Source organism: Nansenia antarctica, assembly GCF_963989245.1.
Source record: "Nansenia antarctica genome assembly, chromosome: 9".
Taxonomy (NCBI): Eukaryota; Metazoa; Chordata; class Actinopteri; order Argentiniformes; family Microstomatidae; genus Nansenia; species Nansenia antarctica.
The window spans coordinates 1,311,005-1,330,491 of record NC_137679.1 but is presented as its reverse complement, the minus strand read 5'-3'; positions in this window follow the sequence as shown (position 1 = coordinate 1,330,491).

Sequence of the window (19,487 nt, the reverse complement as noted above, 5' to 3'; positions counted from 1 at the left end):
GGGCACACTCCTGTGACACACCTGTGCTCAATCCTCAATCACGGTGGAGGTGGAGGGTAAAAGCCTGGGAGAGACCCCCAGAATCGGCCAGTGGCCATTCCACAAGTTGAGAGTTGTGTGTGTGTGCGCGGTTAAAACGTTAGTCTGTTACAGTGTGTTCTGCTGTAGTATCTTTCTGTGTGCTTGGGTTTTAAAGTTTTAATATCCCTAGATTCTATACGGGGTCGTAACATAAATGAATTGAAGTGGTGGTTCGTTTTGTAATAAGGGGTTTGAAATACTTGGACAACAACTACTTGGGCCCTGTCAAATTGACTACTAGTGTCTACCCTCTGGACACTTGTCAAGAAGTGACAGGACTTGATAGGTGAACTATAGTTATAGTTATATAGTTATAGCCCTCTATCCCTCTGGGAGGACAGTAGAATGTTCCATATTATTTTGCACCTATCCATCTTCTCATAACTAGTGTTTTGGGTATAGGTGAGCCTGCCTCCCGACACTGCACTTTTCTGCACTTTTATTTCTGCACCTGTGTTTTGTATTGCACCTTGTTTTAGTGTATTTGTTTCTCTTTTATTAGTGTTTTCTGTTAAGCACTTTGGGTGGCTGTTTTGTTGTTGTAAATGTGCTGTATAAATAAACATTACTTATTTATGTACTTACTTACTTACTTGCTTACTAGGTGCTAGTGGTTGATTTGGTATTGGGGAATCTCAACCATATTCATTTCCCATCTCTTATGAACTATGGTTCATATTTACGCTGTGTTCTACTGCCACCTGCTGGTGAGCATCTGTACATGAACTAAATCTCTCTTTATGTTTCAACGTTTGCCACAATGATCCCAGAATTTGTTAATTCATCCATATGGAGATGGTAACATTATAGCAACAGACATATACTCCTCTAGTTGATACACACTGTTTTCCTATGTGTTCCTCTTTATTCATTCCTTAAGATTCACCTTACAGTTTTTCTCAGTCGCTTTGGTGCATTTCTCACATCACTATTAACATTTGCACCACAGTTAGTGCTTTTCTCAAAACAATTAGTACAAACTGCAAAACCTAGTTGATAACCTGCAAAAGTGTGTCACTTGCTCAAAATGGATAGTTCATTCCTCAAAAGCAAGTATTCATGTCAATGAAAGTGTCAGTGTCATCAAAATGAAAAGTCCTGACACCATTGTTTATGAACAAGATAGTCAAATGGCTTTGTCATGTTTTCATTATGACAGTTCACTCTGTATGTGTTTTCCAAATGCAAAAAAGTCTGATCTTGGTGACACTACCTGAAAATGCTCAAGACAGTACTATACACTATTTGCACAAAAAGGGACCCTTTTCCACCTCTGCGAGGTTGTCTTGCCTTGTCTTGTCTATGTGGTGAAGAGTAAAATTAGAGTAATGTACAGTAAACATGAGACACTGCTTTAACCCATATTACTGTAGTGTACAATAACAGTGCTTCCCACTTGTAAAATGCTGCAGTACAGTACCATACTGTAAATATGGCAAATCTTTACTGTAACACTACTTTACACTACAATACAGTAAATCTGTGCTGCAGTAAAGCTGTAAGTCTAAATGTAAAATGTAAAAAGTGACAAGTTCTTGTCCCACTGTAAGCTTCATGTATGACAAAATGACAGTAGTGCAGTGCAGATTGTTTAGTGCTGAATTACTGTCCAATATACACACCTGTTCTCCCGACAAAATGTTTGAATAATTGAATTTGCAGTGGTTCTCCCAACATTTGGCTGCACCCTTCGACCAGCCTCAGCCATTGTGAGGCCGTGATTGACAACATGGTCCACAATTGTAGCCCTCATTTCATCAGGAATCTGCCTATGTACTTGGCCTCTTCTTCCTCTTCCCCTGTTTTGTCCCCTCCCCGCATCCTCGCCCCTCTTCCACGATGCTGACCTTCTATTTCTGTGTCACAGTATTGTCAAAAGGGTACACACTATGTCCTGCTCGGTTCATATATGCTTGCCAATTGAGGGTTCATGGGATTCAGCTCTGAGTGACTGGAGAAGAGGCTTATCATTGGTTACAATTACATGTAATGCTTCACACACCTCACATCAGTGAAAGCTGAGGTTCACCTGAGAAAAATTGTTTTTTCAGGAAAAAATTAGAAAGAAATGTGTAAAATTTGCTTGACAGATTTTGACAACTTGTTCAACATTTTTGTATGTAATGACTCAAGCAATGAAATGAGGACTATTAGTTTGATAGGGAATGACTATTCAGCATCCAAAAGTATAGTTCATTTTGACTGACATGACATAAGAAAATGATAATGTTATAAAACAGCAGAGAATTGTATGACAGCAATTGATGCATGTCCAAAAGCATTTGCAATTTGTTGGAAGCAATGAGAAACTGCTACTATGATGTGCACAAATGACTAAATGTTGTGGAGGTTGAACTAACAGTTATGAGAATTTTAATTCTGATCAGAGAAATGCACCAAAGCAATTGAGAAAAACTGTAACACATCTTAAGTCAAAGTAGCTCTCGGTCCATTATTGAACCAGATTAGGGGAGAATTGGTCTCAAAAGGTCTCAATCAATAATATCTCCTCCACCACTGTCATGTGATCTACAGGCTAAACAAAGACATTGAGCAGAACCTCTATGTAGGTTAATGCATGTTTCTCTGACAGTTTTTATGATGTGTATGAAAGTGTTGAATGATGACCACAATCAACACAAGTCTTTGTGGTCAGGGTTGCCAGATGGGATTGACCGTTTTCAGCCTAACCACAGTGTAAAAATCGCTAAATCCACCCAAAAACCAGCTCATCTGGCAACCCTGTGTGTGGTCTACCCTCTCTCGTGTTCCAGATAACCCGCCAGGTGTTGGTAATGACCTTAATGACCTTAATGACCTTAATGATCTTAATGATCCCGGGGACCATAAGAGTCGTCCAGTATCATGAATCTTGCTCTTCCTCGTTGACCAGTGTCGTATATTTTCTACTATATATATCCTATTTTCTAGTGTTGTGCAATGGTTCTTGTAATCTGACCAGCCCCTCGGACTTGGGGCTGTGGTGACATCACAGGGGACGGCCCTCATGGCCATCTGGATAAGGTGATAGGCTATGACCTGTGACTGTATTTGCATAAGAGGGAGGGATCTAGGAAACTAGGGAAAACCAGCGAGGAAGGGAGGAAGCGGCCTCTTTTTGTCACCAGGCCCCAGCTTAAACACGTGTATGTATAAATCTGTTTGTAACTCGGATTAAATCATCTTAAACTCACTAGCTGTTGTTTGATTCGTAACCAATAAGAATACACGACAATGATGGCGAGCCAGCCAGGAGTCCAAAAAAGGAAATCTACGTTTGAAAACTTAAGCTCAAGCCACAGCTCTAAAGACGGTAAGAATTAAAATAGCGCTATTTTTCTGTTTAAACCGCTAGGGGCGCGTGTGCAACAGCTGGGTTTTCAAACAATTTCTTTGTGACTAAAACAACCTTAAAGTAAAGTCTTATTGGAATAGAAACACACTTTTCATAATCTTTAAGCTGGGGTTGGTGAGAGCCGGACTTTGAAGTCCGTTTTTGTAAATATACGATTAGATTGGTATATTGGTGATATAGGGCTGAATTTGGTAATTCGCTTTTTTATGTTAAGATATTAGTTGTGTAACTAATAGCGGTATTACGGAATATCGTGAGTGTGTGTGTAGAATTGTGTTAAGGTGTAAATGGACGGGGTAGTCTATTTTGTATTGTAGCAGTGAAAAAACATATGAGCAGAACTGTAGACGCCATTACTCTTTGTCTGTGTGAGAGGACGCCGTTGTGTGGGCGGCCATTTGCAGTGTACTGTCGGCGGAGTTTAGACGCCATTTGCATTTAGACGCCATTTGCAGTGTGTCAGAGAGTCCATTCTTAGACGCCATTTGCAGTGTGTCAGAGAGTCTATTCTTAGACGCCATTTTTCTTTGTCCTTGAGAAGGACACACACAGAGGCCATCTTTATGAGGGAAACGTGAACGTAGAGTGTTTGAATGAGATAAATGGTGGTTGAACTGGATTGAAAGATAGTCTTGATATTGCGGTGTTGTGAAAAGTAATCGTTTATGAAAACAAATTGTGTTAAAGAGATTGTTTTAAAGCAGGCTACAAACACGCGGGGGTTTCCCCACAGAGAAGGACAAAGGCTAGCCCCTCCCTCTCTTCCTTCTTCTCCTGTTGTTCAAACATACAGACACGTTGCGTGTGATTGAGTGAATTGATCATCGGGGGATTTAACGTAGTTTAAAGATATTTGTCATAGTTTGTTAAAAGTAAAGATAGATTGTGACTTTAGGTTAGATTCAAAACATATGAGGCAATTTGTGCGTGAGTCTAGACAAGGCTGCTTTCCCTGAGCAGAATCACAGCAGGGTCACAGACCCCAATAAAACGGCCCTGCCTGCTTGCATAGAATGTTGACGAGAGATCTGTAGAGATCACTCATAGATTGATGTTTTTAATTGATTGTTCTATAGTAAATTACTTTAATTAATTTAATTAATTACTTATCAGTTGAATTAATTATTCAGAGCATTCATTTTCTGTTTCCCAGAACAATTGATTGATTCCATAAGTTTTAAATCAATGTATATGATGATATAGTGAATAATTCTAACGAATCATTCATTCATTTCACTTAACAATTGATTTAGGGATAGATTGTAAAAATAAAAAAGATAGATTGAGAGTTTTAGGTAAGATAGTCATTCTGTAAAACATCTTCGGTGTGGCGGCCTCTACTGGTCGAGACACGATAGGACGTTTTTAATTCTTTACTGCCATCTGGTGGATAAAACAAGATAGGACGTTTTTAATTGTGTACTGCCCTCTAGTGGATGAAACAATATAAGACATTTTTGATTGTTTGCTGCGCTCCAGTGGACGGAATACGATAGGACACTTTGGAACACTGGTTCTCCATCAGTGCATCCGCCTGAGGTCGACGACATAGTCTTTTACAATGATAAATGGATGGTTACTTCAATTAATTTAAGTAATTACAAATTGATTTAATTAATTATTCAGATTATTTCATTTTCAGTTTTCACAAAACTTTGATCAATTGGTTTATAGTGGTCTAGGGATGACGTTTTCTTCCACAGGATTAAATCAATGAAGTGTAAAGGACTAAGTCTAGTTGATTGTGCATTCCTTCCGAGTAGCAGGTCGATTTCCTTACAGATTGTAATTGATAATTGATCATTTTGTTCCTTTCAAATAACAAGTCGATTTCCTTACAGATTGTAATGAATAATTAATCATTTTATTCCTTCCCAATGACAAGTCGATTTCTTTACAGGTTGTGATTAATATTTGTAATTTACATCTTTTATTTTAGTTAGGTCATTTCCACAGTGTTTGATTAAGGAATAGCAGAATAGTACATATTTGATAGTTGAGCAGTAAAAGGGTTTTTGTGGATCGGTGAATACTTAGGTGTTGATCAGCCTTTGTGATTTAATAATTGTGTTGACCAGAACTGTAATTAGTATTGAATGAGTAATTAAGTGACACATTCATAAACAATTAGGAAACACATTTAAGTATAAAGTACTTACACAGCTATTAGATTTAAGTTAATACTGCACTGACATACACAAGAGGCAAGTCTGTTATTCTGGAGTTGCAGGGTTTTTGTGGGGATGGTTAATACAGTTATATTGGACTAGCATTTGTTTAGCAAACAAGACAAAATAAGGTGGGTTGTAAGAAGCGTACACCTTATCTAATATAGAATATTGTCAGCATATTGAACAAGTAGAATGGGGTCGAATTCCACGAAGCTGTTAAAAGATATTAGTGAACATCGTGGAATGTTGGCTACGTTATCCCCTATGGCTATAGTGGAAAAAATGAATCCTCTTGTTAGGGAAATTAGCAAAATGTCAACGAAATGGAATAGCCGTTGGGCATACATTGAACAGCCGTGGCCGAAAGAGGGCAGCATTAATTTACAATTAATTGCAACATTGGAAATACTTATCAATGGGCACAAAGCACATCAAAGAGGAAAGATTAGATCAGAGAAACGCAAGTTAGAGTTAGCTATTTTAGATCTATTTAAGGTAGAGGGACAGAAAATAGCTCAGTGTCCTGCCTCCAGTCCCCCTCCATATGCTAAGGCACTGGAGGATCATTCCCAGAAGAAGAAGAAGGAGCCAAGGGGAAAAGGGGACGACAGGAGTGACGAGGAAGATGACAGCGAAGATGGCAGTGCAGACTCAAGTGATGACGACAATGCAGATGGAGGCTACAACACGCAGGTCAGGAAGATGATAGCCACAGCCGAAAGGAAAGGTGGGAGAAGACGCCCGGAGAAAGAGGGAGATTGTCACCGAATGTCATCAAATACATTAAAGAACTGTCCAGTGCTGATTCGGGGTAACAAGATGGAATATCATCCGTGGCATCATACAGATTTGTCTGAAGTGATCGAGAAACTCCCAGTTCTTCAAGAGGGAGGACATTCGTGGACGCGAGAGGTCGATGTGATACTGACAGGAACGCAGGTCGCGATGGGAGACCTGAAAAGACTCTTAGCTTTTATTGCAGGATTGGATACAATGCAGGAAATATTGATGAAGGCAGGACTTCATAGATATATCAATACATCAGTTTATGATCCAGAGCTCTTCGCAGCAAACAGAGGCAGGCTGTGGAAAGCAATCAGAGAGACCTACCCTACTCACATTCACCCAGACAATATCATTGTGAAGCCACTGGGGGGGGATGAGAATCCCAGGGGTTATATTGCCCGTATGCACTCTCAATGGAGAAGTGTGACAGGGAAAGACGCTGAAGATAACCCCTTAGAAAAATCCATAATCAGGGAAAAAATACAAGAAGGGCTTCCTACCCCAGTTAAGGATAAGCTAGCAGAAGTGGTGGGGCTACGACACATGAACAAAGCTGTTTATATAGACCACGTATCTCATCAAGTTGAGTTATATCGAAAGAACATTCAGATACAGAAGGCACGAGACGAAGAATCCCTCAGAATATTGACTCATTTGCAATTGACTGAAAGCGAGAGGAACATAGAGGGAGTGCAGGCTTTAGCCCCACAGCAACAGCCACCTGGAGTGCAGACTGCTACTTACCAGTCCTACTCACAGGGGCCACAAGGGGGGTATCCTGCTACTTACCAGTCCTACCCACAGGGGCCACAAGGGGGGTATCCATACCCACAAGGGCCACCAGGGGTGCAAGCGGTTCCATACCAGATGTACACACAGCCTGGCCAAGGACCACCACCAGGGGGATGGACAGCAGCAGGGAAGGAGATGCTAGAGCCATGCCAATGCGACCAGAATGGACATCTAGCCTGTGCCTGCTGCAACAGGCCCCAGGGGGGCGCAGGGGGGAGCCAAGGAGGAGGATATTGGCCCCCTACTACACCTGCTCCAGGAGTGATGAACCCTTACGGAGGCCCAGCAGCTGGCCTATAGGGGTGCCCGGAAGATCCGAGTGGGAGGTGCCAGCTGGTGGTGACACAGAAGCCTGAAGGCGCCACGCACCTCCCTATGTCTAGAGAATATGTGAAGACAATCGGATTTGAGGGAATTAAACAGCTGATTCCTACAACTGAGCTTGTAGGCTTAGAGTACAAGGGACAGAGAGCAACTCTGTCAACACTTGTGTCAGAACACACGCCAACAGGGCTGCTAGGGAGAGATGCTCTATGCCAATTGAACTGTACAGTAAAATGCACACCTGACAGCGGTGCTCAGGTTCCATCGACAGCCAAAGTGATTAAGCATAGAACAGACCTACAAGCTTTGCCTTTAAAGGGAGCTGATATAGAATATTGGGTTGATGGGTCTTGTTACGGGGTAGGAGAAACTTTGTGCGCTGGGTATTCCTTAGTTAAAGCACAAAATTCAAAGTTTATTGTAGAACAGGCTGAGGCAGTTCCTCAGCCTTGCTCGGCTCAGTTGGCTGAATTGATTGCCCTCACAGAAGCATGCAACTTGGGAACCGGACGGAGAGTGACAGTGTACACCGACTCTGCCTATGCACATAATGTTTGTCATTTTAATGGAGCTGTATGGAGGGGGCGGGGTTTTAAGAGAACTGATGGTACGCCTATACAGCATCACGCACAGATCATGAAGCTGTTACAAGCCATGATGAAGCCAAAGGAATTAGCTATAGTGAAGTGTGCCACACACAGGTCTGACTCATCACATGTCACACAAGGTAACAGGGCTGCAGAAGATGCAGCCAAAGCCATTACAGGAGCAGACAAGGCAGGTAAAGGTCTTCTGGTCACACATGAAAAGCAATTACAGGGCATGGTCACACTTGAGGATTTATTGATGTTACAGAGTAGAGTAACTACGTTAGACAAGAGCGTTTGGCTAGCAAGGGGGGCAAGTCAGGATGACACAGGTCTATGGAGGAATCATGAGGGGTTGGTTGTAGCACCCTCAGATTTATTAGGCATGTTAATACAGGAAGCCCATGGATTAGCACATGTGGCTAGGGGGGAGGTAAGACGCAAGATCACCAAGAAATATGGGTTTTGGAGTCCATATTTGATGGAACAGATTGACCATGCTTTAGGTCAATGTGGGGTCTGTTGGAGAAACAACATCAGAGTGGGTACACCAGTGGTGTCTGGGCATATCCCTACCCCAATAGGGCCACGGGTGGTGGACAGGGGGGTGGATGTACAGAGTAGGCAGGATGTTGTGCCAACAGGTGCCGAGGTCCCCAGAGAACCTGAGAAGGAGGAGCTACGAGGAGATGCTGTGGTGTTGCCAGAGCCAGTGGCAATGCCAGTGTTACAGCCAGTGACATTACCGGCAGTGCCTGAAACCGAGGGGACAGTGGAAAGCTGTCCAGATGCCAATGAACCAGAAACCAACGAAGCAGAGAGTGTTGACAGTCTGGAGGTCCAGCCTGGGGGTGTCCAAAGCCTGGACACCTGTGCTACTGGGGATGCTGGCGAGTGCCTGCACCATGCTTCAGATGATGCTGAGGGCGACTCCCCAGACCTTGATCAGCGTGGGAGGGGACCAGGCGGTTGCCTGAACCTCAATGACACTGACGGACGACGACCAGTTAGGAAAAGATTAAAGACTATGAATAGGGTAGTGAAGCAGCAGATCAAAGGGAACGACGGGAATGGACAGCAGATGATAGCATGGCTGGAAACGGTCTTAGGGGCATGGGAAACTTACTTTGCTAAGATAGGCGCACCTATTATAGCAGACATGATTTTTGACTTTCTTAGGAGGCAGGGCCTCATTGACTGTTTTTGGAAAATCAGTCACTCAGTCCACGTTAATGAACTTTTCAGAAGACTAGTCCTCACCTGAGGTGAAGATCTATGCATTAATGCATTCCCTTTGTCCTGTGCTTACTGTTAGAGAATTATGTGTTATGATAACTGAATGTCATTATTTGTGTATTGTTTGTTTGTTTCTATATCGTGTGATTGAGGTCAGTTGAGAAGTGATGTGGTGGTTATACAAAGCTAGGAGAGAGGTTCTGTTCCTAGCGCAACGAAAATGGAAAGCTCCTGACTATGGAAGTGTTATCAATCTGAGACAGCGGTAAAGGCTGTTCTCCAACTGGGTACAAGTGCTAGTAACCTCTGACCCCGACGCTTCAAGGACAAAGAAAACATCGGTCGTTGGAAGTTTCTGTATTGATTTGTGCATGATAAACTGTGTTTAGTTTAATTGTGATTGTTATTTTCAAAATTCTTTTTATTATTGGTTGTTTTCTATTTTTTGTTTATGATATCTTTGGTTCCTAATACTGGTCCTGGGTTGGTCTGTGTTATTGTGCTTCTTGTGTTGTGTGTTGGTGTAGTTTTTCTGTCTGTTGTTGTTTATTTTTTAATTTTTAATTTTATTTAAAAAAAAAAAAAAAAATAAAAATTTTGGGATGTTTTGTGGGGTTTTGTGTTTTTGTTTTTGTTTTATGGTAGTTTAGTTTCGGAACACCCTCTGGGTGGTCCGAGGGGGGATGTGTCGTATATTTTCTACTATATATATCCTATTTTCTAGTGTTGTGCAATGGTTCTTGTAATCTGACCAGCCCCTCGGACTTGGGGCTGTGGTGACATCACAGGGGACGGCCCTCATGGCCATCTGGATAAGGTGATAGGCTATGACCTGTGACTGTATTTGCATAAGAGGGAGGGATCTAGGAAACTAGGGAAAACCAGCGAGGAAGGGAGGAAGCGGCCTCTTTTTGTCACCAGGCCCCAGCTTAAACACGTGTATGTATAAATCTGTTTGTAACTCGGATTAAATCATCTTAAACTCACTAGCTGTTGTTTGATTCGTAACCAATAAGAATACACGACACCAGCAATCCGTTTTTTGTTATGTCACTATATTATTATTATTTTTTTTTTTTCCATCCAACATTTCTGTTAGTTAATACATAATTTTATTTATTAAATATTCTATTATTGTCAACCGTGTGTGGTCGGTCTCTCTTCTTGTTGCCTTGTCAAGAGCCAGGCAAGCGTTAATAACAACAGGGGATGTGGGGTGTCAGAATGAAAAACGAATGAAATATCGCTTCGGTTCTATTTGTGGGTACCTGAAAAACTCCAGTTCTGAATGGCAGTGACCCTTTCTGTTCTGTGGGAAATTGATTTAATGAACCGTTTCTGGTCCCCCTCTCCCCCTGGGGCAGGCTATCAAGGGCACTCGTCTTTCACAGGAAAAAGACATCTCAAGTTTGGGGTTCTGCTTCCCCCTAGAGGGGTTTGATTCGATAATGTGTAATGTCATTTTCATTGTTGTTTTTATTTATTTGCTCTCTCTTGTGGCAGCTGTAATGTTAATAGGGGTTTGAAATATTTTGCTGAAGGGGAGGATAGTTGCTGTCTCCCAAAGGCTTTTCCAGTGAAATGCATTCATTTGTCATTTTTCATTTTTCATTTTTCACTTTTCAGCCTGTCCACACTTTCCTCAATCTGTTCTATGCTCCCACAGTGCCACCTGGGGTGTGATGTGTGTATTACACCGGGGAGGCCTAGTCCATTAGTCCTACTGGACATGACACACATGTTGTCTGGTGATTCAGGCAATTCTAGGTGAATATCGTTAGCCTCGTAGCATAATCACCTAAGTCGTGCTTCACTTGTGGTCAGCCGAGCCATCTTTGTATGTCGTGTCAAACATGCCTCTGTCAAAGAGATGACTTGGGCAGGTAGTGATTTTGGAATGTAACGAGCATTCTGATAGCCTGATGTCATAGAGGCAATAATGCCCAGTGAATCAGCAGTGTTAGGAGAGGAGAGTTAGGCAGATATCTACATTTGTTGGCCAAAATATGACTTTTATGGCAATTATGCTATGAGGCTAACGATATGCTGCTTCCTTCCTACTGACTGGTGGTGAATGGAGTCAGAAATGTGCCCTAACTATATACAGTATACCCAAGTAATACAAACTGTACCCAAAACATGCACATAGTGTTTGGAAATAATAATACAATATTAGATCGTGTTATTAAACAGGCTATGCTTCAGGCTAAGCTTTCTCTAGCTTTCAGGGTGGCTGTGTCTCAGGAGGTAGAGGAGTCGCCGTCTAATGATCACAAGGTTGGCAGATCGGCAGTTCGAGCCCCGGCTGGCCACATGTCGGTGTCCTTGGGCAAGACACTGAACCCCAAAATTGCTCTCAGTGAGCGGGCCGGCGCCTTGTGTAACAGAGTTGGGAATGTATGTTTAGTTGTGGTGAATGTAGATGAGTTTCGCCGTGCTTTGAGCAGCCCTGGTTGTTGTTGGAGCCCCCCCTTTGGAGTTTGGGTGTACTGCAGGTCTGCACGTTCTTTTGTCCTTCTCTTGTTGCCGTACTTGCGGTGGTGCCAGAACATGGCCGCCATCTTAATGGGTATGTGCGTGATGTGAAATGCTCCTCGTGTTTTGTTGTTTGTATGGAGAATCTTGTAATGTAGGGTGAAGGTGTTGGTGTAGTACTGTGCTGTTTGTTTTTACATGTATTGTGATGATGTGATGTATTGTGATGATGTGAAACAGAACATTTATTGTATGTTGTTTTGAACGTGCAGATTCACAAGCAGACCAGAGAAGAATTGTGTTCTATATGTCTTCTCTGCAGGTATGTCGCTCCACATGTTGTTTGTAATTGTTATTTGTAATGTTTGAGGGAAGTTTGTGTTCTTTCTGTGAACAAATTGTCCTGATGTGAAATGTACATAGACGGTGGTGCAGAACATGGCCGCCATCTTAATGGATTCACAAGCAGACCAGAGAAGAATTGTGTTCTATATGTCTTCTCTGCAGGTCAAATAAAAGGATTGATTGAAAGAAGTTTGGCTGTTTGACTATCGTTACACTGGTGCCGTGACACGTCGATCTCAAGATCAGCTGAACGCCGATCTCCGTGGATGCTGCGTGGATGCCAGGTCTTAGTGTGATAGATCAAGTGTGGTCAGAGTATTATAGTAAATGGTCATTCAGTCTGAGGTCTGTGATTATATCAGTTTAAAAAGTGCTTTGATTGTTTTGGTTTTTATGTCCTGCTGTAACTTTATATTTTTTTTTAAACATTATTATTATTATTTTTTTTTTCATTCAGTAATATTACACAACGCAAGTCTGTACCACTATGGCTCAGAGGCCAGGTTTTAATGATGAGATTTTTGCCAGTCCAGTGTTGCCTATGGGGAGGGGTGCATGGGGGGCATGTCAGAGCAGAGCAGACAGTGCTGTCATAGACATTGACAGTGACAGTGACATTGACATTGACAGTGCTGTCAATAGTAGGGAGGTGGGGTGTTCCCAGTTGTTTACTGACAGTGGTAGAGGCACAGGGTCAGGTCAGGACCCAGGTTGTGCTGCTGTCGGACAGTTTACAGGGGAGGCTCCTCCCACATCCACACCCAGTGTTAATGACACTGAAGCTCTTCATCACCTTTCAGACATGATGGGTCAGCTAGGTGCTCAGATTGGCGAGTCCATTGTAACCAAGTTAATTTCAGCTGGTGTAGTTCACTCAAGTAGTATGAGCAGTGCACACCTCAACTGCACATCGCCTCCAGATCCTGTAACTGATCCTAATGTTGTTAGACAGGAGGTTCCGCGCGTTACTGTGAATGTAAAATCAGACAGGGAACCACCAATGTTCCGAGGTGATAGTTCTGATAAGTGTTCAGTCCAGGACTGGATTGACATGTCTAAAGCTTATCTGAGAAAGCAGAAATGTCCAATGCATGAACAGGCTGAGGAGATACTGGCAAGGCTGATGGGTAAGGCAAAGGATGTCGTGAGGGTTGGTTTGCGTAGCGATCAGACACTTGATGTGAAGCAGAACCCTGATCTCATCTATGATATCCTTCTCAAGTACTTCAGTGATGTGTCATCATGCCTCCCGTTGTCAGATTTCTATGCCACTCTACCCAGACCCAATGAGAACCCTGTAGACTACTGGTTGAGGATCAACAAAGCAGCTGATGTAGCTGGTGAGGGCCTTCGCAGACAAGGTAGGAGGATGGAGAACATAGGTGAAGAGGTAGCACGGATGTTTGTCAGGCATTGCCCGGACTCTGGACTATCCCGTATTCTGGAATGCAAGGCTATTGAGGAGTGGAGCTCACGAGACATACAGTTGAAGATTGATAATTACCAGAGAGAGCTGAGAGCCTCTGGCAGGACCGGTAGTTCTGTGCCATTGAAGAGCCATGCCACCGCCCTCCACACTGTGCAGTCTCATCCAGAGCCTTCGATTCAGTCTGTGTCTGAGCAGTGTTCCACCCAGTACCCCCCTGCTCCTGCCCATAGTCCAGTGTACCACACACAGTGTCTGCCTTCTACCCTCATTCCTTCCCAGGACCATGCTTTAGGCCAGCTTCCGTGCCCCTCCTCCGCGACTGCTGTGGCCCAGAACACTCAGCAATCTGAAGACAGGATTCTTGCTCGCATTATGGAGAGGCTGGAGCAGATGATGGGGAAAGTGCAGCAGCGTGACAGTGCTCCTCGTGGCGGAAGATACCAGGGTGGCGCCCGTGAGAAGGCCTGCCGAGTCTGTGATGACAGTAGACACACTACCATCTCACACTGCATGTCAGAGAGGCTGTGCTTTGTCTGTTTAGCCCCAGGTCACACAAAAGTTGAGTGTCCCACCAGGTCGTCCCGAGCACCTCAGCCTCAGGGAAACTAGGTGGCCTGTATTCAGAGGGAGAAAGTATAGGTCGCCAAGTAAACTCCCATTGTGAGGACGAATCTAGTGCTGAGACAGTGTATATAGCTCTCAAAAGCTCAAGTGATAACTCTGAAGATATTGTTTATCAGAATACGCATACAATTAGTGGTAGTGACAGCCTTTTCTACACACCTGTGACAGTTGGTAATACAGTGACTCTAAATGCTATGCTAGACAGTGGGTCTATGGCTTGTACAATGAGTAAGACGGCAGAGGGAAAGCTTAGAGAGGTTGGAGTTGCTACAGAGCATAACCAGTTCAGTTCAAATGTGGTGCTTGTTGGCTGTGGTGGTCGCCGTGTCAAGCCTGAGTCAGCTTTCAACGTGGAAATGGAGGTGTATGGCTGTAGGATTATGGTTCCCACTCTGGTAGTTGAAGGCCAGCATGATGAGTTGATACTAGGCACCAATGTTATTAAATATATCCTCCGGCAGTATAAGCAATGTGATGGCTACTGGAAGGCTGTGTCTACGCCCTGTCCTGCTGGCGATCCAGAATCTGAACAGTTTCTCTCGATGCTCGCTGGTCTGAACCGTTGGCGAGGTGACGTCATACCTGACAAGATAGGCACAGTCAGGTGCAACTCAGCCGTGTGTCTTGAGCCTGGTCGGGAGTACCTGATGTGGGGCAAGCTACCCAAGTCCACTATTGTGTCTCCTGGTAGCGCTGTGATGACAGAGCCCACATCGTGTCGCTCAGCTCCAAGAGGGGTTCTGGTGGCCAGAGTTGTTACTCCTTTGTGGGGAGACGGATGGGTTCCATTGAAGCTGATCAACTCGTCCGACAGGCCCGTCTTGGTAAGACGCAATGCTAAATTGGCCGACGTCTTCTCCTGCATTGCGCTCGAGGACATGGATGAGACCGGACCTGCTGAGGTCCCACTACTCAGTTGCTGTCAAGTAACCCCGTCCAGTGAAAATGCGGCCCGCACTGTTGATGAGGAACTGAAGTACATGGGATTGAGTGGGCTCGACATACACTCCTGTGACGTGTCTGAACAGTGTAGAAGCAAGATGGCTGACCTGGTTGTGCGCTACAAGGACATCTTCTCACGCCATCACCTGGATTGTGGAGAGGCAAAGGGCTTCATACATCGCATTCACCTCTCAGATCACAGGCCATTCCGGCTCCCATTCAGACGAGTGCCCCCCAGTCAGTATCAGAAGTTGCGCCAAGTACTGAGTGAGATGGAGGAGAAAGATATAATCAGGAAGTCAACCAGTGAATATGCATCTCCGTTGGTTCTTGTATGGAAAAAGAACGGAGATCTCCGTATCTGTACAGACTTTCGCTGGCTGAACAAGAGGACCCTGAAGGATGCTCACCCTCTCCCTCACCAGGCCGACTGCTTAGCTGCACTTGGAGGTAACTCCTTGTTTAGTACTATGGATCTAACCTCAGGGTTTTATAACATGCCACTACACGAGGATGACAGAAAGTACTCTGCCTTTACAACACCTATGGGCTTGTATGAGTATAATCGCCTCCCGCAGGGCCTCTGTAATAGTCCTGGGAGCTTCATGCGTATGATGACTAGCATTTTCGGAGACCAGAACTATCTGAGCTTACTGGTTTATCTGGATGATTTATTGGTGTACGCCCCTGATGAGAGGACAGCTCTGGAACGCTTGGAGATGGTGTTCAGTAGACTGCGTGGTCATAACCTGAAATTGGCCCCCAAGAAGTGTTTTTTTCTCCGGAAATCCGTCAAATTCCTCGGCCACATAATTAATGACAACGGTGTGTTGACTGATCCCAGCAAAGTTGAGAGCATCGCAAAGATGACAAGTGCTGACCTGATGGAAGCGGACGGTGTAACCCCCTCACAGAAACGAATCAGATCTTTCTTGGGGATGATCAATTATTACCAGCACTTTGTGCCTAGCTTCTCCGCTATTGCAAAGCCTCTCTTCTCTCTGTTGACGGGCCAGAAGAGAAAAGGGAAGGTGAAACAGTCCAAACAAAGGTCACAAAGCAGGAAGTTGAAGGTTACTGACTGGACCCCCGAAACGGAGCAGGCTTTCCAGAAGCTGAAAACGGCGCTGGTTGAGACGGCTGTCCTGGCTCACCCTGATTTCAGCCGTCCCTTCATGCTGTCAACGGACGCGTCCCTTGATGGCATCGGTGCTGTCCTGTCGCAGATCCAAGAGGGTGAAGACCGAGCGAGGCCAATCGCATTCGCCAGCAAGTCCCTCTCTCAGTCTCAGAGAAACTACCCAGCCCATCGGTTGGAATTCCTAGCCTTGAAGTGGAGTGTCTGTGACAAGTTTAGCCATTGGTTGAAGGGGCATGATTTCACTGTTTGGACGGACAATAATCCATTGACTCATATCATGACGAAGCCCAAGCTGGACTGCTGCGAGCAACGATGGGTGGCTAAGTTAGCGAGCTATAACTTCGACATCAAGTACGTGCCAGGCCCACAGAATGTTGTCGCTGATGCCTTGAGTCGTGTGCCTTTCGTCAAGCAGAGAGTCAGTCACAGATTACTTGAAGAGCCCTACAAGAATCTCCTCTCCGAAGTCCAGGATGTGTCGAGTGCTTCTGTACAGGACGCCTTCCGGTCGTCCAATGATAGTGGTGACACTCCACGCCAGGCAGAGAGTTACGCTCAAAGTGTCCCATCACCTCTGCATGTCCACGCTCAGTCTATGGAGATGGATGAAGTGTCTGTTGTTCTACAGTCATATGACGATCTGTGGGAGGTCGGAGCAAGAACGCGTGCTGTAGCAGTCTTGCACCATTTGCCTCAGTTAGTCCCAGGTGGTCAGGACTCACTTCCTGCTTACAGTGAGAAGGAACTCCGGGATGAACAGCTCAGAGACAGAACTCTCTCTCGAGTCTTGTACTATGTGGAGAGACATCGGAGACCCTCCAGGAGAGAGAGAGATAAGGAATCAGTCACAGTCATGAGGTACCTGAAGCACTGGGAGAAACTTGTTGTGAGCAATGGGATACTCTACAGAGTCTCGAGGGATCAAGTCGTGAAGTCAAAACGCCGCCAGTATGTGGTTCCTGAGTCTAAGAAAGTTGAAGTTCTGAGAGGTGTTCATGACCATGCCGGCCATCAAGGTCAGTTCAGGAGTCTTGGCTTGGCCAGACAGAGGTTCTTCTGGCTCAACCTCGACAGAGACGTAAGAGACTACGTCCGTAACTGCCAGCGGTGTATTGTCAGTAAGACTGTTGAACCTGCTGCGAGGGCGCCTTTGCAGAGTATCACATCAACCAGGCCACTTCAGCTGGTTTGCATTGATTTCTGGTCAGCGGAGGACTCAAGGAACAAGTCAGTTGATGTGTTAGTTGTTACTGACCATTTTACAAGAATGGCCCAGGCATTCCCCTGCAAAGATCAGTCAGCCAAACAGGTGGCGAGAGTTCTATGGGACAAGTTCTTCTGCGTCTTTGGGTTCCCAGAACGTATCCACAGCGACCAGGGAGCTAGCTTCGAGAGTCAACTAGTGAGTGAGCTGCTCAGAGTCTCCGGTGTCAGAAAGTCGCACACAACCCCGTATCACCCGATGGGTAACGGTAGTGTGGAACGTTTCAATAGAACTCTCGGTAACATGATCCGAGCGCTTGAACCAGAGGCAAAAATCAACTGGCCGAGGCGTTTGCAAACTCTGACGTTCATGTACAATAGCACAGCGCATGAGTCAACTGGCTATGCACCTTTCTATCTGATGTTTGGGCGTACTCCTCGTCTCCCTGTCGATATACTCTTCCGGACAGTCCTGAATGATCCAGCTGTGGTCAGCTACGACAAGTATGTGATGTCTCTCACGAAGGATCTGAGAGAAGCTATGGTCATAGCCCAGGAACATGTCATAAAAGAACAGCACCGTCACACAGAGCTCTACAACAGACGAGTGAAAGGGCCCACCATTGACGTCGGAGACCGTGTGCTGTTGGCGAACAAGAGAGAGAGAGGAAAGAGAAAGGTGGCTGACCGTTGGGAGTCTACTGTATATACTGTGGTGGATAGGAACTCTGAGACTCACACATATAGGATACAAGACACTGTCACTGGACGAGAGAAGGTAGTCCACCGTAATCTATTGTTGTTGGTGAACTTTCTGCCGGTGTATGATACGAGTGTGATCTCTGACCCAGTTTCATCCCTGTCTGCTGTTCATACATCAAATGAGCCAAGTGACATGTCCGTGTCGGAAGTGGAACAGGATTCCTTGCCTGGGGAAGTGAGTAGAGGAACCGCGTTCGAGTCGGAGAGAGTGGATTCCTGTCCTGGGAGTGAGGGAGGGGAGGTTGAAGACATGGAGTATGGGGGTAGAGCTGTTCGGGAGAGGGATGTTCCCTTGACTGTTCCAGAGCCCAAGGATCCCAAGGGAAGAACCCTGGAGTGGGTCACCCAGTTACCATTCCCTGACCACTCACGGACAGAGGCTACTAACACTGTAGTGTTTTCAGTCTCGTTTGCCCCTCAGAGGGTTCCCGAGCAGATGGCTGAGGAGCAAATGGTAGATCAGTCCATTAACTCTGATTCTAGATTTGTGGTTAGCGCTGATGATTGTACTGATGTTTCTGGTAACACGAATCAGATAGATGATGCTAGTGACACACAGCGTACTGACACTCTAGCTTCTGTTACACAGTGTGAACATCCTAGTACAGTCACACAGGTCAAGTCCAAGTTTGGTCGCCTTATCAAACCAGTTGACAGATTGATTTATACTATGTCAGGACAAGACATTATCCAAGACACTAAGTCAAACATTCGAGCTGTTTGTGGGTCAGTGTTTCAGGCTTTCCACAGTTAGATAAGCCGAAGCTCAGTTCAGTGCATGTATACACTGTGCACACTGACATCCTATGACATATAGGTTTGTTCGTTATTCTGATTGTTTCATAAGAGGTTGTGGCCTCTTGAAGGCTAGTAATACACAGTGAAAAAAGGGTCTTGTGGGGTGTAGAACGCATCCTACCGCCAGTAGTTGGTTGGAGAGATAGTTTACCTCTCTTTCCACTTCATCCTTATAGGATACTTTTCAAGTTGGCTGTCCTGTCCTTTGGCGGCCCTATGTAATAGTGTAAAAAGTAAAAAGTAGTATTTAAATGTATAGTTGCTGCTCAAGGTTGGCGAAATTCAGGGGAGGTGGGTGTAACAGAGTTGGGAATGTATGTTTAGTTGTGGTGAATGTAGATGAGTTTCGCCGTGCTTTGAGCAGCCCTGGTTGTTGTTGGAGCCCCCCCTTTGGAGTTTGGGTGTACTGCAGGTCTGCACGTTCTTTTGTCCTTCT